At 34.9% G+C, this 27,964-nt stretch overlaps 1 pseudogene; it reads right to left on the reverse strand.

Annotated features, from left to right (window-relative positions):
- Positions 1-490: 490 nt before the first annotated feature.
- Positions 491-23,271, reverse strand: LOC103010415 (platelet glycoprotein 4-like; annotated as a pseudogene).
- Positions 23,272-27,964: the final 4,693 nt, after the last annotated feature.

The following is a 27,964-nucleotide window of genomic DNA, read 5'->3' on the forward strand; positions in this document are numbered from 1 at the left end:
TTTCTAAAAAGCTAGAAATAATCAAGAAATGAAATGCTGGGCTTCCCTGGTGGCGCAGTGGTTGAGAATCTGCCTGCTAATGCAGGGGACACGGGTTCGAGCCCTGGTCTGGGAAGATCCCACATGCCACGGAGCAGCTGGGCCCGTGAGCCACAATTGCTGAGCCTGCGCGTCTGGAGCCTGTGCCCCGCAACGGGAGGGGCCGCGATGGAGAAAGGCCCGCGCACCGCGATGAAGAGCGGTCCCCGCACCGCGATGAAGAGTGGCCCCCGCTTGCCGCAACTGGAGAAAGCCCTCGCACGAACCGAAGACCCAATACAGACAAAAATAAATAAATTAATTAATTAAAAAGAAAATCCTTAAAAAAAAAAAAAAAAAAAAAAAAAAGGCAAAGCAGCTTTTAAAAAAAAAAAAAAAAAAAAAAAGAAATGAAAAGTTAGCACATATATAGCTTTTGTGCAACATTCTAACTTTTCAAGGGTGACAATTTCATATTTGAGCCCATTCCTCCCAGAATAAACATGTAATATAGTGATATGCTTGATATTAATAGGCCTTATTACTCATTCAGCCTTCATTTATGTTTTAACTTACATTAAGCATCTCAAAACTTCAAGAATGTATTAAAAACATTAGTGACTAGACATATTCAGAAATATTTGCAGCCTAATTTATAACCTCTTTTTGATAAAATGAAAACAGGTAATATATAAACTAATGTTATTGAAGCTGTATATAATTTTTGTTATATACTTACTTACATTACTTTGATCTGCATGCACAGTATGAAATGATAAAAGCAGTAAACATCACACCAACACTAAGATCATTTCTACCAGACCAAGGAGGTTTATTTTTCCAGTCACTTGATTTATGAACATTGCTCTCTTCTTATCACCCAATGGTGCCAGTCTGTAATCAAGTTAATAATTTTTAGCATTATTTGGGTAGTTTAGTGGAACAAAATACTCAAAACCCTCCACTTATGTATCAGTCTTTTTTCAAAACACTGCATAAATTTTAGTTGTCTTTATCTGTAAGACAAACCAATGGAAGTCCTTTTGCATGTCAAACAAGGTAATAAATGACAAGGTGGAATATTTAGAGAGAGAACTATAATCCTCTTCCCTTTAAACATGTTATATAGCAGTTTTCAATACACTGGCTTCACTGATCAATACAATGGTCTTACAGAAATATTTTCCAGTTTTCCAAAGGATGTTTCCTAGTGACAGAGGGAAATGGCAAAGGTCAACAGTTTCCTTCCTCTAAAGGCTTATGAAATGCGTTTCCTAATTCTGTGGCTAATCAGTTCCATGATTCACAATAAAAATATCTTGTCAGGTAATAGATAAACTGCCTATACCTACTCAGACCTGGTCTTTATAAACTTGGTTGGCTTTTATTAGCAGTTCAAAATTCACATTGTTATTTGGAGTTTCACGTTTGCCTGACTCTTTCCCATCACAGGCAGTATGACAAGAAGTAGTGTTAAATAGATGCATTATGAAAATAATCTTAAATGATAGGAAGTACTTTGTTTTTCTAAAATAAAAGCACTGAAATCTAACATAATCCTGACATTTCTGTGTGGCTTGGTTCTCTCAAAATAATTAATTATATAATTAATAATATATAAACTTGTCCATATGGGTAATGGAAACTCATACAACTTCAAATACTATACACACTTATTCAATTTTCAAACATCAAAAGCTTTTTCTATATACAAAGAAGTTTACTGTTTTTGGTGACTAATAGATTAAAAAATACTAACCTCATTAAGCCAAAGAATAGGCATCATATAGTTCTGCTTCAGACCCCTTAATGCTCTGTTATATACATTGAAAATAATTATGAAAATTTATACTAATACATTACACATATATAACAGAAATGTTAGTAATTACTAGTGTAAATGAATGTTCAGAAATTAGCTGCTCTTGCAACTAATTTTTGTTCCCTGTAATGAATCATTTAAATTTTAATATGGCTGTTTCTCAGACATCTTTCACTCTTATAAATCTTTCTAATACAGATTTCTAATTAGATTAACTTTTTCTAAGCATATATTTTCCCTTTCAACAAATTATGCCTAGGAAACTAAAATATGATTCTAGAAACTATTGTCATGGAAATATTTGGACAGCTAGCAAAATGAGCAATGCCACCATATACTCATTCCAAAATGTGTGTAAATACCATTTCAATACAAAATATATATAATTCTAAATTACAAATGAAAGTTACAAGCATTTAATAATTATTTAATGACATTAAGCCAAAGAGAAGTTGAAATTTTATATTCTTTCCCCTTCCTTTCATAGATATATTCTTACAAGAAAATACTAAAAATCATAATGAAGCTTGTTCAAGAGACTCACTCAATTTTTCTTGCTGGCTTAACCAGTATATTGATCTGCAGCTGTTTTGTAAATCATAAAGTAAATCCAGATATCTAAAAAGAGAACAAACTAAAATAATTACCAACTTCCTTTAAAAAAAAAAAGTCTTTTATAAATCCAAAATTTTTTTTTACTGTTATGTAGAACCTAAGGTGAAACTGTACTACTTGAAACTTATGAAATTTATTAAATAATTAATTGAACATACTAAATATCACATACATAACTCTCCATAATTAAATTTTATGTGTATATGCCTGTGCATATACAGATGTATACGCATATGCATATACATGCACACGCACAATTCCTTTTCCCAGCCTCGTGTCTAAGCTTTGGTTAGATTTGTGATATTTGTCTGAGCTGGTTTTGGAGGATGAACAACAACAACAACAACAATACTGTTACCTAGAACTCATATAGTCAATTTAAATACTGAACTATGCATGTTCAACTATATATCAGCCAGAACCTGTGTATCATCAGTATAATTATAATACTACTTCTATCATTATTTAAACTGAAACATGCCTGCTAAAATTCTGGCATGTCGTTTAAATTTTGAAAAGGAGAATATTAAAATAAATTAAAAGGTGAAACTGTTACACTACAGGAAATTTAATAGATTTTTCCTGATGCTAAGTATAATAGATCTTGCCTCAAATACACATATACCCATAAAATCTCTTTTAATCCTTTGTAATCTACAGTGTCACTTCATATAAGCAATGCTTGCAATTAAGTATATAATGAGCATAAAATTGTAATTTATACCAAATTGTTTTAAGCCAATTAGAATCATTCCATCATTGCTTTCCCTGACCTGTGAACAATTAAAAAGGTCTATAAAATTCCACCTGCTAAAAAACTAAAATAGAATTACTGTGACATTTCATAAGCAACAATAGGAAGAGATCAATGTAATTTTCATTGAGATAAAAGTAAGTAATTTATCAATATTGTGATGTAATAAATAGGATCAATAAATGTGATTGAGAAAATGGAGATAATTTAATTTTTCCTTCATTTTTAGAAAACAGTATTAAACCAATCAGATCAATAATGTAGTTGCTTACAGGTTCAGCATCTAAGTACGTACTATGTTCTTCTTCATTTGGATCTAAGCCTTCAAAAGGTTCTGTAATTTCAGGACTTGCATGTAGAAAATGAGGAAGTGAAATGTACACAGGTTTTCCTGAAAACAAGTTTTAACAGACAATTGGGATAAATCATTTTCCTCATTACACATACCTCTCAGAAAAGATTTCCTTGAAAATAAAGCTTTTTCAGTTAAAAAAAGAAATGCAAATTTGGCTTTGAATACTAATTGGAGGGCCAGGGTAAGGGAAGATGATAACATCTAATCACTTTTGAACAAAAATAAAATATAAACTTCTCCTAGTAACCAGTCAGTTGATGTCTGTTGTTCATCGCTTAGGTGTTTATTTTAAATATGTAAAGCTTAGCTGTTGAACACAAAGTTACAACCATATACCTTCATGTTTCAGGCAGTAATATGTCTATGGACTGAGAATTTATTCAAGAGGTTTTTCTCTCTTTAGTCACACTAACTCCAACATGAAGTAGGTGAGCAAAATAAGATAGACTCCAAATTTCATGTTTGAGCCAATTCTTGTTTCAGAGACATCCTGAAATATACTTATTTTTATTTACCATTTTCTAGGGTAGAAAAAGTTAGAAAAATGTCAGCTGGATAAGTTGGGATGCTCAAAGTATTCTGGGAACTATTTTCATTTTACCCTAAATCTAAAAGGAGCACAGGGATTCTGCACAGCAAAGAAAACCATCAAAAATGAAAAGGCTACCTATGGGATGGGAGAAAATATTTGCAAACCACATATCCCATTAGTGATTAACATCCAAAATATACAAGGGATTTACACAACTCAAAAACATAAATAATCCAATTAAAAAATGCGTGAAGGACCTAAAGTTATATTATCCAAAGTAGCACAGGGAAATATCAGTATGGTTTTACCTCTAAGTTTTGTAACACTGAAACAACTGGGAGCTTGAAAGCGGTACAAAAATCAGAACAAAAATACCCTGCCATCACCCTAACCTTCTGCCCTTATTGCTTTCTCACTTTAAATTTCTGGTGGAAAGGAATCCCGGGTGAAGTTTACATTTTAAAGAATAATGCAAATTATGCCATGGATAGTGACACTGAGAACTTGTACTCACCTTCTTTGCATTTGCTAACATCTAGCACACCATATAAGGTACAGTTTTTGGAGGTAATTTTTTCTGTGCAGAAACAATCGTTGTCTGGATTTTGAAGTGGAGATGCAAAAGCCCTGGATGGAAAAATGAATCTATACACAGGGATTCCTATCAGATCAATTTTGGCTTCAAACACAGCATAGAATGACCTAAACACAGATAAGAAAGAGCTTCATTCTGGGAAACTGAACTTCATTCTGGAGATCCATTTTTTCCTATTTTAAAACTTATATTATAGCTTTAACTTACAAAAATTAGATATAATCTTGTTAGAATTCAGGCTTAAATCTTAGGGGAAAAAAATCTTGGGAAATTTTAAGGCATAGCAGAACTCAGTACTTGAGTATGAGCTATTCTTGTCTTTGTTTTCAAAAGCTCCTGAGATTATTTTTTTGCTTATGAACTACCAGAGAGTATTTATATTGAAGACATTTCTCATAGTTAGTTTCCTCTATGGACTAAATATTTATATGACTCCCTCAAATCCTTTATTTGTGCCCAGTTTAAATGAAATAAACATAAAGTTTCAATCTTCCAAACTTAATCCTGGAGAGAAAGGCTGCTCACTTGCTGGGGTGCGCGCATGTGGGTGTTTATTGTATATCTGCTACGCTCCATCATTTACTACGTGTCCACCATAACCCCTAAATTTGTTGTCTAAGCTGTGAGTCTGTTTCTGTTTTGTAAATAAGTTCATTTGTATCATTTTTTTTAGATTCTACGTATAAGCAATATCACGTGGTATTTGTCTTTATCTGTCTGACTTACTTCACTTAGTATGATAATCTCCAAGTCCATCCATGTTGCTGCAAATGTCATTATTTCATACTTTCTAATGGCCGAGTAATATTCCATTGTATATAGGTACCACATCTTCTTTAACCATTCATCTGTCCATGGACATTTAGGTTGCTTCCATGTCTTGGCTATTGTCAACAGCGCTGCTATGAACATTGGGGTTCATGTATCCTTTCGAACCACGTTTTTCTTCGGATATATGCCCAGGAGTGGAATTGCTGGATCATATGGTGGCTTTATTTTTAGTTTCTTAAGGAACCTCCATACTGTTCTCCATTGTGGCTGTACCAGTTTACATTCCAACAAAGAGTGTAGGAAGATTTCCTTTTCTCCACAACTTCCCCAGGCTTTATTTGTGGATATTTTGATGATGGCCATTCTTATCAGTGTGAGGTGATATCTCATTGTAGTTTTGATTTGCATTGCTCTAATAATTGGTGATGTTGAGCATCTTTTGATGTGCCTCTTGGCCACCTGTACGTCTTCTTTGGAGAAATGTCTATTTAGATCTTCTGCCCAATTTTTGATTGGGTTGTTTGTTTTTTTGAGCTGCATGAGCTGTTGAAGATTTTGGACATGAATCCCTTGTTGGTTGCATTGTTTGCAAATATCTTCTCCCATTCTGTGAGGTGTCTTTTCATTTTGTTTGTGGTTTACTTTGCTGTGCAAAAGCTTCTGAGTTCAGTTAGGATTTGTCTTGTTATTTCCATTACTGTAGGAGATGGCTCAGAAAAGATATTGCTATAATTTACATCAGAGAGTGTTCTGCCTATGTTTTCCTCTGAGAGTTTTATAGTATCCAGTCTTACATTTAGGTCTTTAATCCATTTTGAGTTTATTTTTGTCTATGGTGTTAAAGGGTGCTCTAATTTCATTTTTTTTTAACATGTAGCTGTCCAGTTTTCCCAGCACTATTTATTGAAGATACTGTCTTTTCTCCATTGTACAGTCTTGCTTCCTTTGTCGTAGATTAATTGACCACAGGTGTGTGGGTTTATTTCTGGGCTTTCTAGCCTGTTCCATTGATCAATATTTCTGTTTTTGTGCCAGTACCATACTGTTTTGATGACTGTAGCTTTGTAGTATAGCCTGAAGTCAGGGAGCCTGATCCTCCAGCTTCGTTTTTCTTTCTCAAGATTGCTTTGGCTACTCAGGGTCTTCTGTGTCTCCATACACATTTTGAAATTTTTGTTCTAGTTCTGTGAAAAATGCCATTGGTAATTTGATAGGGATTGCATTGAATCTGTAGATTGCCTTATGTAGTATAGTCATTTTGACAATATTTGTTCTTTGAATACAAGAACATGGTATATCTTTCCATCGGTTTGTGTCATCTTCAGTTTCTTTCATCAGCATCTTATAGTTTCAGAGTATAGGTCTTTTGTCTCCTTCAGTGGGTTTATTCCTAGGTATTTTATTCTTTTTGATGCAGTGGTAAATGGCGTTGTTTCCTTAATTTCTCTTTCTGATCTTTCCTTGTTAGTGTATAGAAATGCAAGAGATTTCTGTGTATTAATTTTGTATCTTGCAACTTTACCAGATTCATTGATGAGCTCTAGTAGTTTTCTGGTAGCATCTTTAGGATTTTTTATGTGTAGTGTCATGTCATCTGCAAACAGTGACAGTTTTACTTCTTCTTTTCCAATTTGCGTTCCTTTTATTTCTTTTTATTCTCTGATTGCCATGACTAGGACTTCCACAACTATGTTGAATAATAGTGGCAAGAGTGGACATCCTTGTCTTGTTCCTGATCTTAGAGGAAATGCTTTCATCTTTTCACCATTGAGTATGATGTTAACTGTATTTTTGTCATATATAGCCTTTATTATGTTCAGATAGGTTACCTCTATAGCTACTTCCTGGAGAGGTTTTTATCATAAATCATTGTTGAATTTTGTCAAAAGCTTTTTCTACATCTGTTGAGATGATCATATGGCTTTTATTCTTCCATTTGTTAACATGGTATATCACACAGATTGATTTGCGGATATTGAAAAATCCTTGCATCCCTGGGATAGATCCCACTTTAGCATGCTGTGTTGTCCTTTTAATGTATTGTTGGATTTGGTTTGCTTGTATTTTGCTTAGGAATTTTGTGTCTATGTTCATCAGTGATATTGGCCTGTAATTTTCTTTTTTTGTGGTGTCTTTGTCTGGTTTTAGTATCAGGGTGATGGTATCCTCATAGAATGAGTTTGGGAGTATTCCTTCCTCTGCAACTTTTTGAATAGTTTGAGAAGGAGAGGTGTTAACTCTTCTCTAAATATTTGATAGAATTCGCCTGTGTAGTCATCTGATCCCGGACTTTTGTTTGTTGGGAGATTTTAATCACAGTTTCAATTTCAGTACTTGTGATTGGTCTTTTCATATTTTCTATTTCTTTTTGGTTCAGTCTTGGGAGACTGTACCCTCCTAAGAATTTGTCCATTTCTTCCAGGTTGTCCAATTACTGGCATATATTTGCTTGTAGTTGTCTCTTATAATTCTTTGTATTTCTGTGGTGTTTTTTGTAACTTCTCTCCTTTTTCACTTCTAATTTTATTGATTTGAGCCCTCTCCCTTTTTTTACTTTATGAGTCTGGCTAAAGGTTTATCAATTTTGTTTACTTTTTCAAAGAACCAACTTATAGTTTTATTGATCTTTTCTATCATTTTCTTCATTTCTATTTCATTTATTTCTGCTCTGATTTTTATGATTTCTTTCCTTCTACTAACTTCAGGTTTTGTTTATTCTTCTTTCTCCAACTGCTTTATGTGTAAGGTTAGGTTGTTTATTTGAGATTTTTCTTGTTTCCTGAGGTAAGATTGTATTGCTATAAACTTCCCTCTTCGAACTGCTTTTGCTGCATCCCATAGGTTTTGGATTGTCAGGTTTTCATTTTCATTTGTCTCTAGGTATTTTTTAATTTCCTCTTTGATTTCTTCAGTGATCCATTGGTTGTTTAGTAGCACGTTGTTTAGCCTCAAACTGTGTTTTTTTACTTTTTTTTTTTTTTATTATAGTTGATTTCTAATCTCATAGCATTGTGGTTGGAAAAGATGCTTGAAATGATATCAGTTTTCTTAAATTTACCAAGGCTCATTTTGTGGCCCAATGTGTGATCAATCCTGGAAAATGTTCCATGTGCACTTGGAACAGTATATTCTGCTGCTTTTGGATGGAATGCTCTCTAAATATCAATTAAGTCCATCTGGTCTAATTTGTGTTTTAAAGTCTGTGTTTCCTTTGGTCTTCTGTCTGGATGATCTGTCCATTGATGAATGTGGGGTATTAAAGTCTCCCACTATTATTGTGTTACTGTCGATTTCTCCTTTTATGGCTGTTAGTATTTGCCTTATATATTAGGGTGCTCCTATTTTGAGTGCATATATATTTACAATTGTTATATCTTCTTGGATTGATCCCTTGATCATTATGTAGTGTCCTTCCTTGTCTCTTGTAAGTCTTTAACGTCTATTTTGTCTGATATGAGTATTGCTACTCCCCCTTTCTTTTGATTTCCATTTGCATGGAATATCCTTTTCCATTCTCTCTTTTCAGTCTGTATGTGTCCCTAGATCTGAAATGGGTTTCTTGTAGACAGCACATATACAATTTTTGTTTTTGTATCCATTCAGCCAGTCTATGTCTTTTGGTTGGAGCATTTAATCCATTTACATTTAAGGTAATTATCGATATGTATGTTCCTATTGCCATTTTTTTAATTGTTTTGGATTCGTTTTTGTAGGTCTTTTTTCTTCCTTCCTCTTTTGTTCTCTTCTCTTGTGACTTGATGGCTAACTTTAGTGTTGTGTTGGATTCCTTTTTCTTTTATGTGTGTGTATCCATTGTAGATTTTTGGTTTGCTATTACTGTGAGGATTTGATATAGCAGTCTATATGTAAACAAGGTTGTTTTAAGTTGCTAGTGTTTTAATTTCAAATGCATTTCCCATATCCTGCATTTGTGCTCTCCTCTTCTCACAATTGCTGGTTTTGATATCATATTTGTGTGCAGGTGATTTCCTGCCTTGACTTTATGTTTGCCTTTATTGGTGAGCTTTTAAATTTGTAATTTTCTTGTTTCTAGTAGTGGCCTTTTCTATTCTGCTTAGAGAAGTTCCTTTAGCGTTTGTTGCAAAGCTGGTCTGGTGATGCTGAATTCTCTTAGCTTTTGCTTGTCTGTAAAGCTTTTGATTTCTCTCTTGCATCTGAATGTGAGCCTTGTTGGGTGGAGTATTCTTGGTTGTAGGTTCTTCCCTTTTATCACTTTAAATATGTCGTGCCACTCCTTTCTGGCCTGCAGAGAAATCAGCTGAGAAATCAGCTGAATCAGTTTCTGCTGAGAAATCAGCTGATAATCTTATGGGAGTTACCTTGTATGTTATGTGTTGTTTTCCCCTTGTTGCATTTAATATTTTTTCTTTGTCTTTAATTTTTGTCAGTTTGATTACTATGTGTCTCAGCATGTTCCTCCTTGGGTTTATCCCGCCTGGGACTCTGTGCTTCCTGTACTTGGGTGACTGTTTCCTTTCCTATGTTAGGGAAGTTTCCAGCTATTATCTCTTCCAGTAACTTTTTGGGTCCTTTCTCTCTCTCTTCTCCTTCTGAGACTACTATAGTGCAAACGTTGGTGTGTTTAATGTTGTCTCAGAGGTCTCTTAGACTGTCTTCATTTCTTTTCATTCTTTTTTCTTTATTCTCTTCTGCAGCAGTGATTTCCACCATTCTGTCTTCCAGCTCACTTATCCGTTCTTCTCCCTCAGTTACTCTGCTATTCATTCCTTCTAGTGTATTTTTTTAAATTAATTTATTTATTCATTTATTTTTGGCTGTGTTGGGTCTTCATTTCTGTGTGAGGGCTTTCTCTAGTTGCGGCCAGCAGGGGCCACTCTTCATCACGGTGCGTGGGCCTCTCACTATCACGGCCTCTCTTGTTGTGGAGCACAGGCTCCACACACGCAGGCTCAGCAGTTGTGGCTCATGGGCCTAGTTGGTCCATGGCATGTGGGATCCTCCCAGACCAGGGCTTGAACCCATGTCCCCTGCATTGGCAGGCAGATTCTCAACCACTGCGCCACCAGGGAAGCCCCCTTCTAGTGTATTTTTCATTTCAGTTATTGTATTGTTTATCTCTGTTTGTTTGTTCTTTAGTTCTTCTAGTTCTTTGTTAAACATTTCTTGCATCTTCTTGATCTGTGCCTCAATTCTTTTTCCAAGATATTGGATCATGTTCACCGTCACTACTCTGAATTCTTTTTTGGGTAGATTGCCTATCTCCATTTCACTTAGTTGTTCTTCTGGGATTTTATCTTGTCCCTTCATCTGGGACGTACTTCTCTGCCATTTCATTTGTCTAATTTTCTGTGATTGCAATTTCCATTCTGCAGGATGCAGGATTGTAGTTCTTCTTGCTTCTGCTCTCTGCCCCTTGGTGGGTGAGGCTGTCTAAGAGGCTTATGCAGGCTTCCTGGTGGAAAGGTCTTGTTCCTGCCCACTGGTGGGTTGAACTGGGTTTTGTCCCTCTGGTGGGCAGGGCCATGCTCATGAAGACGTTAAGCAGCCTGTCTGCTGATGGGTGTGGCTGTGTTTCCGCCTTCTTCATTGTTTTGCCTGAGGCGTCCCAGCACTGGGGCTTACAGGCTGTTGGGTCAGGTTAGGTCTTGGGGAGGAAATGGCGGCCTCCAGGAGGGCTCATGCCAATGAGTACTCACGAGAATTGTCCCTGCCAGTGTCTTTGTTTCCACCATGAGCCACAGCTGCCCCCCACCTCAGCAGGAGGCCCTCCAATACTAACAGGTAGGTCTGGCCCAGAGTCGTATGATGTCACTGCTTTTTTCTGTGGGTCCTGGTGTGCCTGGGACCTTGTGTGTGCCCTCCAAGAGTGGAGCTTCTGTTTCCCCCAGTGCTGTGGAATTCTTGCAATCAAACACCGTGGCCCTTCAAAGCCAGATTCTCTGGGGGCTCCTCCTCCCTTTGCCAGACCCCCAGGCTGGGAAGCCTGGTGAGGGGCTCAGGACTTTCAATCCTGAGGGAGAACTTCTCTGGTATTATTATTTTCCAGTTTGTGGGTTGCCCACCTGGCAGGTATGGGATTCGGTTTTGTAGCAGTTGTGCCCTTCCTACCATCTTGTTGTGGCTTCTTCTTTGTCTGTGGATGTAGGGTATCTTTTTTGGAAGTTTCTAGTGTTTTGTTTTGTTTTTTGGTTGATGGTTGTTCAGCAGTTAGTTGTGATTTGGGTGTTTTTGAAAGAAGGGGTGAGCTCACGTCCTTCTATCCTGCAATCTTACCAGCCAATCAGTCCAGAAATTTGTATACATGTAATTTTTAAATCCTCCAGTAGCCACATTTAAAACTGATAAAAATATCAGTTATATTTTATTTAACCCAGTATATCCAAAATAATATCATTTTAACATATAATCAATATAAAAATTAACAAAATCTAAAGATCTTTGTACTTATAACACATTTCAGTTTGTACTAGTCACATTTCAGGTGCTTAATAGTGATAGGTTACTAGCTGCTACCATATTCAGCAAGTCTGTATACTGTACATATTCAATGGTATTCAATTTTGTATTAAATTTTCCCACTCCTTAAAAATAAATGAAAAAAAAAAATGAAAGTTTAAAAAAAAACAATGGCAAAATCACATGTTGTTAAAACTGTGATTGTGTTTTTCTACCCAATCACTAGAGTGGCAATTTTCTTACCTTGAGCTTCCTTTACAAGTTCTTTTGGTAAATGTTGTTCTTACTTTCGATTGTGATTCATTCACCTAACCTTATGGCTGATTAATGTTTTTAAATCATTTATTGAAGTTCTCTCACTAAACAGAACTTCATGCAAATAGTTTGAAAATGTATACATCAAAATAAAAAAGGCATTTGTTGAGTTTATTGAACCTCTACAATTGTTAAGATCCATGGCACACACTGGATATAAGAAGAAATAACTAGATAATTCCTCCATTTACTCCACAAATGAATATCAGTAAAATGAGCCACCACTGAATGTGTTTGTTCAAAACAGTAAGACCCATCCTTTAGTTATGAATACCACACTCTTTTTCTTGTAACTGCACCAACCTTGGAATCTTCTTACATTTCACTTATACTCTTGTGTTAAGTGAAATATAACAGAATATCACAGTGAACTTGATCCTGACATTGAGATAATAGGATACTGAAGGTTAACTTAAACTCCCCAGATAGGTCCTTAAATGGGCATTGTCTACAGCTGCCTTCCCAACATCTTAGCCATTAAAGGAAAATCATACATCAAAAAGCCTTAAAAATCATCTGAAATATCATCAAAGATTATGTCATAATGACACCATAAATTACCATGGGTCATGACCCTAAGATAGTGGATACTAGCAGGACTCTTTTTTTAAAAAAAATACATTCAAATGTAAATCAATATTTTTATTTTATGTCTCTTTAAGCTTATTGAAGAAGGTATAGGAAGTACTTCTAAATCATAATAAAAATGTTGGAATTCTTCCATTTCATCAGTCTCTTTTCCTAGTGCCATAACCAACAGTCTCTCTCACACAGATTTTGTCTGAGTCCCTGGCCTGTCCAAACTACCTCCACTCCTAGTTTGTTTTACTTCTATTTTCCTCTTAGATACTTTTAACTTCATGCCTGTTGCTCATGTATTTATATTATGGTCATTAATGAATCCTCCAATTCCTGTTTTAAAACTTCACTACTTCTTAGTTTTGGACAAAGTTTTTAAATACATTTTTTAAACTCATAAAGAATACTATTTAAAAGAAGCACAGTATATTTCTCTCTGTATCAAAGGATTGATGTTTATTCTTAGGAAATTACTAAAGTTAGTGGTATTGGGACACCTGACAGTTTATTCACAGAAATGCGTCACTTGGAAAGGAATTTCTTCACCCATCCCCATGGCCCAAAGCTCTACAAATCAAACTCAACAGTGGTTTTGCTGTTTTTTTTTTTTTTCCTAAAAGAGTGTTAACAAAATTAAACATGCAAAACTCACCAATACCTTTGTGAAAATGAACATTCCCTGTGTTTCCTTTTTATTCCCTACCTTTAACATAACTTTGTTTTAATATTTTTTATCTTCATTATATACTTTCCTATAAAGTATTGCCTCACCAGCTTTGTAAACATTATGCTCTGCTTCTATTGATATTTCTTAGTAGCTGAAAGCTCACCTCTGATTTTAATTACCTCATCTTGATTCCCCTTGCTTTTTAAACCTTAATTCTTAAACTAATAGGCATATGTGTACTTTGCTTTTCTTCAAGGAGAATAATAAGTTGGATCTAGCTATACTTTAAATCTAAGTTCATAGCACCTTCTTTCTTCCCAACTCTAATTCAGAATGTTCATTTGTGCATACATTTTTCATGGTTAGTACATTGGTTAGTACATATGTAACCTTGTTTTTGTTGCTTCTGTTGTTCTTTTCTCTGTAATTCTGATCATCTTATTCAAAATAGATGGCTCTACTTGCAAGTTCATTGATTCTACTTCATATTGAAACCTCCCCTTGGATGTATGTTTTATCTTTTGTAATTATATTGATGTTTAAATTCTTTCAGTTTTAAATTATTATATATACAGTATATACAAAACATGTGAACAGTAACTACTACTCTAAGTTTTTCTAACCCCTGACTTCTGTGGCCAGGAATGCAGTTAATTAAGTAAAGTTTTTACAAAGCAAACATTTCCCTAGGAATACAGTAAAGGTTTATCCTCAGTGGTTAATCTTGAGAAATTCAGTCACATTAGACAGACATTTACTAAGCCTGTATAAGAACAGAGATTCTGAATTATGTTGTAAGGATATAAAGACAGGTAAATGCATACCCCTCCAGAACATTGTAGGTACGACGGTGGATTTGTGGGAGAAAGGAGGTGATCTCACTGTGATTATTACCACAAAACAAATGCCCTTACCTGTACCATTAATCATGTCACAATAGCTTGCCCACTAAGAGACATGCCTTAGGAATACAAAAAAAAAAGAAAAGGAAATGAACATTCTCATTCCAAGAACACCATCTCACATTACTTTGTCTATTATGATTCAGTACTTCTGCTAAAATAATAAATATTGATTAGACTAGACGTGACAAATGCTAAGTTTAAGAAATATTCTAAATCATTTGGTCTATGTTTTGTTTGAAGTTTTCATCTTGTTGAGATAAATGAAGTGCCTGTTACCATTAAGTGGCCAGATTATAAAATAAAAACTGCCAAATGTTGTTAGTTAGAAACAATTTGGAGCAGCCAGACTTCTTCAAAAAAATTTTGAGAAATATTTATCAGAAATTTAGATCTCTACTTAGGGTTAAGTTTTTTTTGTTGCAATGGGAGAAGTGGCTTGTATCATAGTATGTTGAGTGTTCAACTGAATAGGAGGAAAGTATTAAGTGGATAACTGATGCAAACTCAGTATGAGGGAGAAAGGGGAGTGTGGAGGAGGACAGAAAGAAGCAGATGTTTGATCAATAGCGATTGGAAACATGCAGATAATCAATTTATACTTTTCCCTTCTTTTAAGTCTTGCATGAACTGGCATTAAAGTAGGACAAAGTTTATTAATTTATACTCCGGTATCTATTTAAGATGTTTGTATTGTTTCCTGATATATATACATATAACAGTAGAGATAGTTTGCCACTTTTTGATAATGGAAAGCAGGTTTTTCAAACTCCTAACATACCATCCAGTAAGATGTCAAGGCAAGATGTTGCTTCTTTTTTAAACAAAATAAGCTATTAATCATGTTCAGTCTTGCCGTGGTCAGTTAAATTAACCTTATCATAATCTTAAACTCATGTGAAATTCTTACTCCAATTAGGAGCATATAGTAACTCTCCTCAAACCTCTCTGTAATATTGAAATGGAAGAAATGCTCACTTTCCTCAGTATACAAACACATATGTGATATCCCCTAAAATGAGCATTTAGAAGTGTTCATTTTCCTCCATTAGATTTTTCTATAAAAAATACGTGACTATGGACTCTGTAGAAGAAGAAGGATTACATGAGTGAGTATTTAACTGTTTTATGCAAATTTTAGATAGGAACTCAGTGTGAGGTAATGGTTACTTAATTAATAAAAAGATTTCATCTCTTTTGATTTTGATTACTTTATTCTTCGTCAGGAAATCACTGATGTAAAACTCATTTTAACTTTGAGGAGAAAGGCTTTTTCCTTGATATTTATTGGGATTATTCCTATTTTAGACATATGAATTAGGTGTCTCCAGATAAACAGTCAGGAGCTAGGGAAAAGTAGGAAATCATGGCTATATGAACGTATCTCATTCTACTGCTACTTCACAGGAGGCGTGCTCTTTATCAAGTTTAATATGTCAGTGTTAGGGCAGGAAATAGTAATTCCATTTTCATATTGATAAAGTTTTAAAAAGCTGAGTTATCAATATATAAAATTATTTCAAGAAAATTTTGAAGGGGAAAGTCATGAAAGCATTGGCATAGATTCATTAAGCTTCCATCTTTATAGACATATTTAGTCATGTCCCTGGAGTGAACAATTTTTATATTTCATGCTCAGTAAAGAAATAGAACAACAGTAAGATATATTTTCCTACCTGTTGGATGATAAGTTAACATATTGACTTTCTTCCTTTTCATTTGCAGTTATGTAGTTGTATGAGTGCACAATAACGCTGGTTATGCAGCAGAGATGGAAGTAGTCCCTTTATATTTCTTTATGTAAGAGAACCTGTGCATAAAGGTCAACCCTCAAGTGGGGCTGATACTCAGCACCTATGCACTAGTGTGACCAGTCGTCACAGCTAAAGGGTTAACGCCTGGCAGAATGGGAGTTTCTAGGGGTGAGATACAGGCAGATCTGTTCCATAGGTTGGTGCCTGTGCCTTACCAGTTGTTAAATAAGTTTCTTGCTTGCCTTAGAGTATTCTAGTGACACACACACACACATACACACTTTGTGTGAATACTTACTTTTTGCCTTTAAATGTGTCAATTATGGCAGTATTGCTTATGTCGTCTTTTCCATTGAAAACTTTATAAACTCCATCTGAAGTATTGTGGTCTGAAAAGATATGTACAAGAAAAAATTCCTTCTAGAACAAGCCATATTTTCCAAGTTATAAAATATGTAATTAACTCACTTTTGCATTTCTCAAACACTGGTTGTTCATAATTATTTTATGTGATTTGAAATATATATGCAATAAAGTTTTTAAATTATTGGTTTTTCACATTTTAAAAAGACAGAATGTTAAAGGTGCCTAGAAATAGCTGTAGATGCTGAGACAAAGGAAGAAAACAAATATCAGAATCTGACGTGATCGAACTCCAGCACTCTTTGTCGTAATTAAGCCAGAAAGGCCATTGTGATCACTACTCCTATTATACTGAGGTGAGGGGATAGTGAACAAAACCTATGAGAACAATGACAGATTTCTAGAAGTAGTCTCAATGTTATGATCTCTAATAAGTGGTTACTAAAGATTAGGTACATAGAATTAAAAACAGAATTAGCCAAGGAAAGAAGAGTATTTGAGTTAAATAATAGTAACTGAATTCATTATTCCTCAAGGCTTTCTATACTTATATTTAATTGATATATAAGTTTACAATCCTAAAAACCATCTAAAATAGAATAACAACAATGAATTGGAAAATATAACTAATATCTCATATAGTGCCAAGTGAAATCATATTCAATTTTTCAGTTCAATTGTCATCTTGTTCTATTCGTGACTCAAAATGTTAAGCTATAACTAAATACATCACCAAGTTCACATTTTTTAAAATTTCCTGCCATTTCATGACATTTGTAGATTACTAGGAGTTCATATCAACTAATTTTATGAACACATGACATTGCTGAGTTATCATTCTCATGTAAATTTTGGGTAACTTTTAAGTTTACATTAAAACAAATTTGTAAGAGGTCTAGAGAAGGAGGAATGATATGATAAATACATTTAACACAAAAATATGGCATTGAGCTTGATTATTTATAGATAGGAAATCAAAGCCAAAACTGTATTCAAAGCCTTACCAGCTTACAATCTAATTTCAGACAATTTATTTATTTGTCAAAGAATGGAAACTTGATTAAATGTCAGCTTCTTAATTTTAATTGTTAAATTCAGATACGTAAATTTTCCCAACTAGGATAGCTGAATTCATGTGAGAGAGAGACTTTTAAGTAATTAGAATATGTATTCCCTGATCAGAAATACACACTAAATAATAAAATTATGAATTGCCAATGCCATCATATTTATCCAGTTAAAGTCTAACAACATCGACATTCATATTTGGTACTCACAGGATAAAACACACCAACTGTAGTAGTAATAGGGTATGGAATCAAGCTCAAGAATGGATCCTTATAGCCCCACAATAGTTCTTTCAAAGTTCTCTTTTGAAACATAGAAGAGCTTGATCTTTTGATAAGTAAATTGAGTACTCCTTGAATAAATATATTTGGATAGAGATGGGGTGCAGTCTCCAAAAAAGAAATCACGGTTTAAGACAGCAATTGCAGTATCAGATTTTTAACAAATAAATGGAAAATACTAGAATTAAGCTTAATAAAAGAGTTGTCAACTATATCTTTAAAATGACTGCCAAATCTTGCCAGGACTAAAAGTGTATTGTTTTTGTTTCTTCATCTCTGAATGATTACATTTCTCTGGAGACTTTCAAAGTTAAATCCTACTTTTTAAAATGATACACTTTAAGTGGTCTTCTAATTCAGTTGATTATTACATGATTTTGTCATCTTCCCAAAGGGCCATAATTCAAAATAATGCCATAAGAACACATTTTCATAAAAATGACAAAATAAATAATATCTAATGATAGTTGTAATCATGAGATTAATCACAGTGGATTCTAGAGATTTCAAAACCAATAATTTTGCTCTCTGTCTACTCACTGCTACAGCCGATTGAGAACAGTAAAAGTGTCATTCTCGGTTCCAACTGATAGTGAGGGTTCAAAGATGGTATCATCGGGCTGCAGGAAAGAGACTGTGTGGGTCTCGGAGTCCCAGGTTATATTTTCCTTGGCTAGATAACAAACTCTGAAAAACAAAAGTAAATAAAATTCAAAATAATTGTTGCAAGTGAACATTAAGTCTCAAATGCCGTTCATTCATGCAACAAATAATCTTTGAGTGCATAGACTATGTCAGAAATTAGGCTAAACAAGTAGGTTAAAATGATCAGTAGGCCAATGCTGAGCCTCTAGCAAAGTTCAGAAGAGGAATCTTAGATGTGCAGAGCAGAGGAGAAGGAATACGTGTTATTATAGTGGGTTACACAGATTCTGTGGGAAAACACAGAACAGGAGCAAACCCAGGCTTGGGATGGTTGTGGGGATAATGGACAAGATGGGAGACTGGGATTGACACGTATACATTATTGATACTATGTATAAAATAGACAACTGATAGGAACTTACTGTATAGCACAAGGAACTCTTCCTAATACACTGTGGTAACTTAAATGGGAGGGAAGTCCAAAAGGGAGGGTATCTGTATGTGTATGGCTGATTCATTTTGTTGTGCAGTGGAGGCTAACACAGCATTGTAAAGCAACCATACTGCAATAAAAATTTTTTTTAAAAAAGATACAATTCCACATAAGTGGTCTGAATGACAAAGAGAAGTTTAGTTAGGTAAAATAGGATAGAAAGTAGCATGTATTAGGTAAGAAGTAGGAACAAGGTGTAATTTTAGAAATGCAGATGTTTCAATATAGTTGGTTTAAGGAGTGAGGAGAGTGGTGGAAATAAAGCGACTGTAATAGGCAAGATCTGGAACATAAAAGGGTTGCATCCCATACTTAAATGTTTAGCTTTTATCCTGAGAGTCAGGAGGAGACAGCAGAGAGGTTTAAACAGGGGAACAGTAAGAGCACGTTTTCTTTTCTTTTTCTTTTTTTAATTTTAATTAATTAATTTATTTTTGGCTGCGTTGGGTCTTCGTTTCTGTGCGAGGGCTTTCTCCAGTTGCGGCGAGCGGGGGCCGCTCTTCATCGCGGTGCGCGGGCCTCTCACTGTCGCGGCCTCTCCCGTTGCGGAGCACGGGCTCCAGACGCGCAGGCTCAGTAGTTGTGGCTCACGGGCTCCAGACGCGCAGGCTCAGTAGTTGTGGCTCACGGGCTTAGTTGCTCCGCGGCATGTGGGATCTTCCCAGACCAGGGCTCGAACCCGTGTCCCCTGCATTGGCAGGCAGACTCTCAACCACTGTGCCACCAGGGAAGCCCAAGAGCACGTTTTCTTATATTAGAAAGACTGTTCAAAGTGCACAGACTTTCCTGTACTGGCTTTTCCATAATTTCCAGTATTTTAATGAGAATTAAAGATAGCTAATGGAATACCATTTCCACTTTGGAGATCAGTTCCCCTCCATCCCTGCCCCATATACTGTATACTCATTAGTTCTAAGCTCCTGGAAAGTACCAACTACTTTTTAGGAATGAGGTGAAGGGTGATTATTATGGAAAAAAGCCTTGCAAGTACAAGATATTTACTGAGATAAATTGGGTGTATATTATTCATTGCTCTATCATATATTTGAATGTCTGCTTTGTGAGGCTACAGTAGATACCTGCCGTTATCTAACTAAGGTAAAGACTGAAAAAACATGAAACTGAAGTGTAGAAACCAAAACAAACCAAAGAAAACCTGACCTGATTTCAATCAGGTATAATAAAAAAGTGAATTCCTATAGGATAGGTATTATGTGTGTTTTGTATCCCCAAGCAGTGTCTGGTATATGGTAAGTACTTGGTAAATATTTTTGAATAAATAAATTAATTAATTGTTCATATTCTTTAAAAATGGAATTCACAAAAAGATAGAAATATCTTATTTCTAATATAATTTCATCAAAACTTTATTATTTACTGTTCTCTGAGTACTGTAGGCATACAAAGAATATAAAAATCTGAAACAGCAGCTAAGACAGTCTATTAGTAGTCAGTTACTCTTTCCTCTGAGATAATTGTATTTTAAACTTCGATTACATATTATTAACATTTAAAATTAAAATACTTTAATTTTCAGGAAGATTTATTTATATACAGTAGTTGAAATAATAGCAAAAAAAATTGTGACCCAATTCTAGTTTACTTAGTTGTACTTACAATACTATACCAGTAGATGGCACTCACTGAGGGAAAAATCCTTCAAACTGAGGCCTGTGCTTAGAATGTACTTTTAAAAAGAGAACATAATCACTCAATTTTTCGTTTAAAAATGAGAATATATACAGCTTTTAGAAAGTGTTGGTTAATAAGGTCAAAGGGAGGAATTTGCCTCAGATTTAGCCCAAGATTGCTTTCTGTGTACTCCTGTCAAAGCAAAGTAACTTAAATTATTATTATTATTATTTTTTATGTTGGATCTGAGAATATTTTGAAGGAGGTACCAGGTCTTCACAGAAATGGTATAGGTTGGAATATATATCATTAAGATCTCTATCCAGGCAATTTTATGCTTTGACCCATGTCACATCTTGTCAAAGTTTCATCAAGCTCACTTGAGCAGCCAAAAGCCAAATAAGCCTGTGGTTCTGTTTGAGGAGAGACATCTCCTCCATTTAGAATTTCAACCGAGTTCAGGGTGTAATTGATGGAGAGGCAGGTTCTCCTCAACACGTGGAAGACTCTCAAACTGTTAACTTTTTCTGAAAGGTAAACGGTCGTTTTCCCATTATTTAAGGCATCCAAGCAGACACTAAGGACTCTGTTTTGTTGACATCATGAGACAAGATGACTCATAGTTGATCATAATTTCCTTTAACATTGTTATGTAAATAGGAGTTTATTGTTTATGTACTTTAGCTGCAAATCCAACTTCTCTTCTCTAACCCTCACCTCATTGCTTCTCCAAGTAAATCAATTATATCTAACCCACCCTGCTTTCATCCCAGAGAGAGATAGGTTAAAGCCTCTAAGAATAAAATTTATATAACCTATCAAGCAAGACTAGGACAGTATTCAATATTATGTTTATGTTTTCCTATACTCCAATTAATATCCTTAAAAGTAAAAACATAACCCCTCCAAACAAACAAAAAATTAAACAAAAACTGTGATGAGTTCTCAAATTCTAGAAACTATTCTCTTTTCTTACATGTGGTCAGTTCACAGAGTTGTGATTTTTAAACAGTTATGCTTAGATTCTTATTAGGTCATATGTGAATTCTAGATTTTCATAGGTACACATCGTAGCTACAACATTTTTTGAACAAGATATTCATATAGGCTTTTGATAATGACATAGAACTATAAGACCCTGAAAAAATAAAAATATTTTGGAAGGTAAGATTTTTTTTCTGTAACAATGAAAACCAAGTCTTCTTTGACAGAGCTGTGAATAGTCACAGACCTGTGCCTGAAGACAAGGAGATGTGGGGATATTTACTAGGACAGAATAGGCACCAAGGTGCTCTGCAGCTTATATATCATGTGCTGCGGCAGCAGGCCTCACCCTCCCAACTACTGTTATTTCATTATAGTTGAGTGTGAGTTGTCAATCTAGAAACATATTAATGCATGGAGAGGAAAGAAATTATATAATTGTAGAATATCTGAAACAGATAAGAAAGTTAAACTATGAATTAGAAGAAACCATTATAAATATGAAATTTTGTAAAAATGCTTGATCATAGTGTATAATTAGTTGTAATTATTCTTGAGGAAAAATCACATATTTGTATAACAAAAGATATAGCAGGACTTAACTCTGTTCCCATATGGGCACCATAAATGTATTCCTAATCCTTGGTTAGGTTTAGTGTTTTTAGCACCTCAATCTCTCCTTTCCTTACTTTGATAGAAAAGACACATAGTCTAAAATTTACATAGAAGAAAATATACTCAACAATCTAAGAGCTATCAGTCCTAAGTTTGTATGAATATGGTTAAATCACTTCAAATCCCCTGGTATCAGATTTTTTAATTTACAATTGAAAAGTTCTGGCTAATTATTTTCCCCTAGTTCTTATAGTTTAAGAATGAGTTCAAAAGTCTATTAAACTGTTAAGGCATGTAAGATAAAGGTATAGCTTATTTAGTCTCAGTACTGGAGAAAATATAAGAATGAAACTACTGAATAAATACAAATACCCTTAAGACCTGGAAAATAGTTTGAATAGAAGTCCTTAGCAGGTATTGCAGTTAGGTAGAATCAGTTTAATGCTGTGGTTCTCAGAATTGAGTGTGTATTGAAATCCCCCAGAGTATTTGTAAATCTCATTGCTGAGCTCCAAACCAAGAGTCTCTGATTCATTTGGTCTAAGGAGGGGCCTGAGAATTTGCATTTCTACTTAGTTCCCAGGAGATGCTGATGTTGGTTCGGAAGCCGCCCTTGGAGAACCACTCGTATAACCTACACTTTCAATTTTAGGATTTCAAAGTGCTCTGGTTTTAAAATTGTGATAGATTTTTTTCTATTTAGCATGCATATTTTAGACTTGTTGAGAATACATGCCACAAGTGTAAAACTCCTGTAACTTCCTAAATGTATGGCAGTTAATTGACGCTGATAAATTCATAATAAAATATATATTTCTTATTATCATAAAATCCTTAGATTAGGGTTTTATATAGGCAGAAACAAAAATTTCAGTGTATATTAATGGTAAGAAAATAATAAGTACATTTCAATACAATGGCAGTTGTCAAGTGGAAGCTTTTTCAGAAATACATATGGTCAAGGAAAGAATGCCACTTATTGCGGGGACTCGCTCACCGGTACGTGTAAGGACCTCTTTGCTTAACTTTAATTTTGCTGCTGTTAACTGCCACTCCCTCTGGATTCTGCACATCGAAGATTCAGAACTGTCTGTAAACTGCTGTGCCTGTTTTAACCCAATTTTTAAAAGCAATTGTACCTTCGTCAAGGACAGCTTCCTATGAAAAAGAAAACAAGTTTGGGTTATTTCTTTGTAGTAGGTACGGGCACTTGTCGGAGTTTAAAACCTTTAATTATTCAATAAAAGGACTAAGCTCAAATATCTTCCTCATGAGAACCTTTGTAACTTGCCATATGTTTGCAACAGAAATGTTTTCAACAAATTATGATAGCAATCTCTTTTAGTTAATCTTTTACAAAGAGAATCAGTGTGTAATATTGCAGACATGTCTGTTGATTGTAAGGCCAACCATTGGCAAGCTTTAGAGTGACCTTATGTGAGAGTTCACAACACAGTTTACTAAGGAAATTTTATTAAACCTTTTCCAAAAAGTTCTTATCAGGTTGAACATTAACTTCTCTTCTGCCCTCAGTGAGTTGGACTGAGGAGGCAAAACAGAAAAACAGAGAAAAATCTAGTGGTATTGGAAGCTTTTTCTCTTTTTTCAAAAATTGGATACTTCAGGGGGAAGTCACTTAACATTTGACTTTTCTCCTTCAAAATCCTGCTCAATGTGGCTTCCCTAATTCTCAGTATATTTACAGCAACCTGTTAGTACATGTTTCCAAAAATTACAAAAGTATAATTCAGTACAATTAGGTTACTACTTTTTAGATAAAAGGATGAAGGAAGTTTTCCTTTTATTCTTTTGTGAAATCCATTAAAATAATTGATGCCCCTTGTAGTAATGATAGACAAACAGAAAAAAATACCAATGACAGAATCAGAAAATCCTACATTAGAAATCTCTCCTGTGCTTCAGGAGCTGGGACTGAGTAGAAAGTCACCAAACCCCTTGGGTCAATTTCAGTATCTGTAAAATGAGGGAGTTATCATAGATGCTCTCCTCGATTCCTTCCAAGGCTTTCACTCTCTGGGCAGGAAGCCTATGAAGCTCTAGTAGCTAACACAGACAAAGGTGACTTTGTAGCAGGCAGTGTTTCCAAGTAAGTACCTTGGGAGGAATGCCCAGGTGTAAAGTTCCAACTTACCTTAGTGTTAGAGGAAGAGGGCAGAAGGTATTTCACACAAAATAAGCCTAACAAGACCCATGAATACAGGGACAATCTGACTTCTTTGTTCCCGTCACCTGGAAGCATCAATTCATAGAATGATGGATCAGGAAAGGACATTGAACATTAGCACATTTTCTAGTAGAGCGTGCTGAGGCTCTGAGAAACCAGGTGTCTGACCCACGGGTAACCGAGGCAAATACCTAGAAGTAGAATCATGACGAGGATCCTAGTCTCTGACCCTTAGGCTGGTCCTCTTTTACACCGTGTTTTTACTAATTTTTTTGTTTCTGTCATCTCTGCACTTAGTTGGTAGAACTCAAATTGAGTTAGCTTTCTTCACGATACTTTACTTATTGCTTAATGTAGAAAATAAGGGAATTCCTTAGAGAAGAACAGAGCATCAGGTATAATGCCATTATGAAATCCTGTGTTGTTGCAATCCTTTTACACTGGGTACATTGGAGCTACTAAAGCAATGTGAGACCTTCTTACTTTTTACAAGCAATTGTCCTTGGAAATCTTTTTATTTGCTCCTAAAAAGTCTTATTTCCATAGCAAGCCCAAAATTAAGACCGAATTGCACATAAAGTATTATTGCTATTCCTCTAAATGTAAAGATGTTTACCCTAAATGATCAGAGTGTTATAGCTGAAATCTATATGGAAGCTGAAAGCTATGTTAATTTACCCATTTCAAGAGACTTTATGAGGGGAAAACACACATGAGCATACACACATACACATGATTACTCTCACACTGTAGAATCTTAAGGACTAATACAATATTAAGTGTTTTCATGTACCTCTGAAGGTACATTTTTTTTTTAAAGATTTTTTTTATTGATTGATTGCTATGTTGGGTCTTTGTTTCTGTGCTAGGGCTTTCTCTAGTTGCGGCAAGCGGGGGCCACTCTTCATCGCGGTGCGCGGGCCTCTCACTGTCGCGGCCTACCTTGTTGCGGAGCACGGGCTCCAGATGCGCAGACTCAGTAGTTGTGGCTCACGGGCCCAGCTGCTCGGCGGCATGCGGAACCCTCCCAGACTAGGGCTCGAACCCGTGTCCCCTGCACTGGCAGGCAGACTCTCAACCACTGCACCACCAGGGAAGCCCCTGAAGGTACATATTTTATTTCAGTTTTTAATGAGAGGAACACAATATATGCTTATAGAATTGAGAAGGCACTGTGATAGAATGTATCTGGCAGGGAAGAAAACTCCCTAACTATCATGCTTGTGAATTTAATATCAAAAGGCATCGTAAGTGTATCGTGCTTTTTCTTCTAAATGCCATGAATCACTTTGCCTTGTTTGTTCATCTGGAGACATGATAGATAGGTAGATAGATAGATAGATAGATAGATAGATAGATAGATAGATAGATATTTTAAATGGGAAAGTTGAAGCACAAAGAGTTGAAATCAGTGCATGAATTATCAGCTGTTAGAGTTAGGGTCATCTAACCCGATCCATTTTTTTTACAGGTAGAAGTGGGTCCTAGAGAAACAGATGTCTGATTCAGTGTTGTATGACAATTTAGTAGTAGGTAATGGAGAATCAGGCCTTTTACTCCAATCTTGTGTAGTTTCCATAATACCATGATTTGTTCAGAGACAAAGAGAAAAATATTGAAGCAGTCAGAACAGAAATAAATTTCTTCTGATCGTAACACTACCGTATGTATTAGAAAATTGTATTGGCCTACTTGAGTACTAAGACTAATTTTATCTTCAGTTCCTTTAGTTTTCAAAGGAGGAAAAGTTTTTATGTCCTTTGTGAATTTAAGAGGCCTTGATTTTAAATTGACCTTGGGCTATCTGGTTTATTTTGCACATCTTTCACTAAATTTGAAGTACAAAGGTGATAAATATGTGTACAGAAAAAGTAATATAATTTAAGATCCTCTCACTTGGCTGAGAAGTACATCAGTATGTGTCCCTGACTTTAAATGTTCAGATTATCCAGCCCTAGTAATAACTGGATTCCAGCCTGATGACTCTTACATGGCATGGTCTGCAGCTGCATTGAAAGCCATTTACCTTGAAGCTTCTCTTTGCTACATTAATTTGAAAGCAGATGCTTGGGAGAATAGTATCTTCTATCTAGTCACATGGTCACTTTATTATTGCTGTTACAGGAAAACAATACTCATCAACATGATGGTCAACTTTAGTGTAACTAGTAAATTGTCCTTAATATCTTCCTATGCATGAAGTGTATAGAATACATATGTAAAAATATATATAGTCCCATTTCTCAAGGCTCTTATAGAGTTCTAAGAAACAAATTCATACACAGCAGATTTTAATCTTTGAGTAGATTTCCTTGTCCTAGTCCCAGCCTGACCAAATACATTGGCTTCTTTACTCAAAGTCTAGAGTGAAGTGGTTAGCAATGAAACTAGATGCTATGAGTTTGATCTCCAATTTGGTCACATGCTAACCATTTAAACTTGGGCAGGTTATTTAATTTCTTTGTACCTCACTTTCCTTATCTGTACAATGAGTATAATAAAAATTTTAATATTAGGTTGAACTATATAAAATTAGTATTTTTGAAAGTCAAAATAAGCAGAATATGGAGTAATTAAATATTTATCCTTATAGGTTGTTATAAGAATTAATAAATATGAGCACTGAGAATAGTGTTAGCATATAATAAACATTTAATAAACATTGGCTACTATTATTATACAAATTCTATCCACCCTTTCTAGGGAGAACTCTCATCTCATTTACTTCCCAGATTGCTTTCACTACTTTGTTCTTAACATTACTGTCTAAACCAGTCCTGTGGAAATAACTCATCTAAAATCTTATGACACTTCTTTTTCTGCTATTTAATCATTTTAATATTTACTCCCCATCTAGTGAAATCAAAACTTCCTTAAAAAGTAGAAACATACTGAAAACAGTATTCATCCTCTCCTCTCACTACTAAAATTTGTTCTGATTTGGACCAATTACAAGCAGTTTTCCCACGTTCAGAAAATTTTCTCGTGTGTGAATTATGTATATGTATGTCTGTGCATGTTGAGAGAAAGAAATCTTTAATTCCCTTCTTTGTCCTTTTTCTGAAGTCCTTTGGTAGTTTCTACTTTCCACATTCGTGATAGCTCATGCCATTGACTTTTAGTCTATCTAGCAAGATTGCATAAACCTGCTGGGCCCATACAAATCTAGTAGGAATCATAGTCTAAAATACTGGTAAAGAAATTTTCACATACAATGCATAAAAAGCATGAAGTCCCTAAAAAAACATTCCTTGGAAATAAAGAGTAAGGAAATACATATATATATATGAAGTAAAATATGTGAAGTAAAATATATGGACCATTTTAGGCTGTTCCAACTGCTGGTGTCAAGGTGTCATCTTTTAGAATGAGAGGGCATCATAGAGTCCCAACTCTGTACTTTAAAAATTAGATAACAACATGAGATGATTTTCTGATCTTTTAAAATTAAGCACTTTAATTCTTCTTTTTCTAATGGCACTTTTATACAGGTAATAACTTTCTCAATTTGGTATTAGTCCATAAAATGAAGCAAGTAATCTGCAATGATTTCAATGGTAAACAAAATCTGATCAGTACTA

Source organism: Balaenoptera acutorostrata, chromosome 7 (genome assembly GCF_949987535.1).
Source record: "Balaenoptera acutorostrata chromosome 7, mBalAcu1.1, whole genome shotgun sequence".
NCBI classification, from domain to species: Eukaryota; Metazoa; Chordata; class Mammalia; order Artiodactyla; family Balaenopteridae; genus Balaenoptera; species Balaenoptera acutorostrata.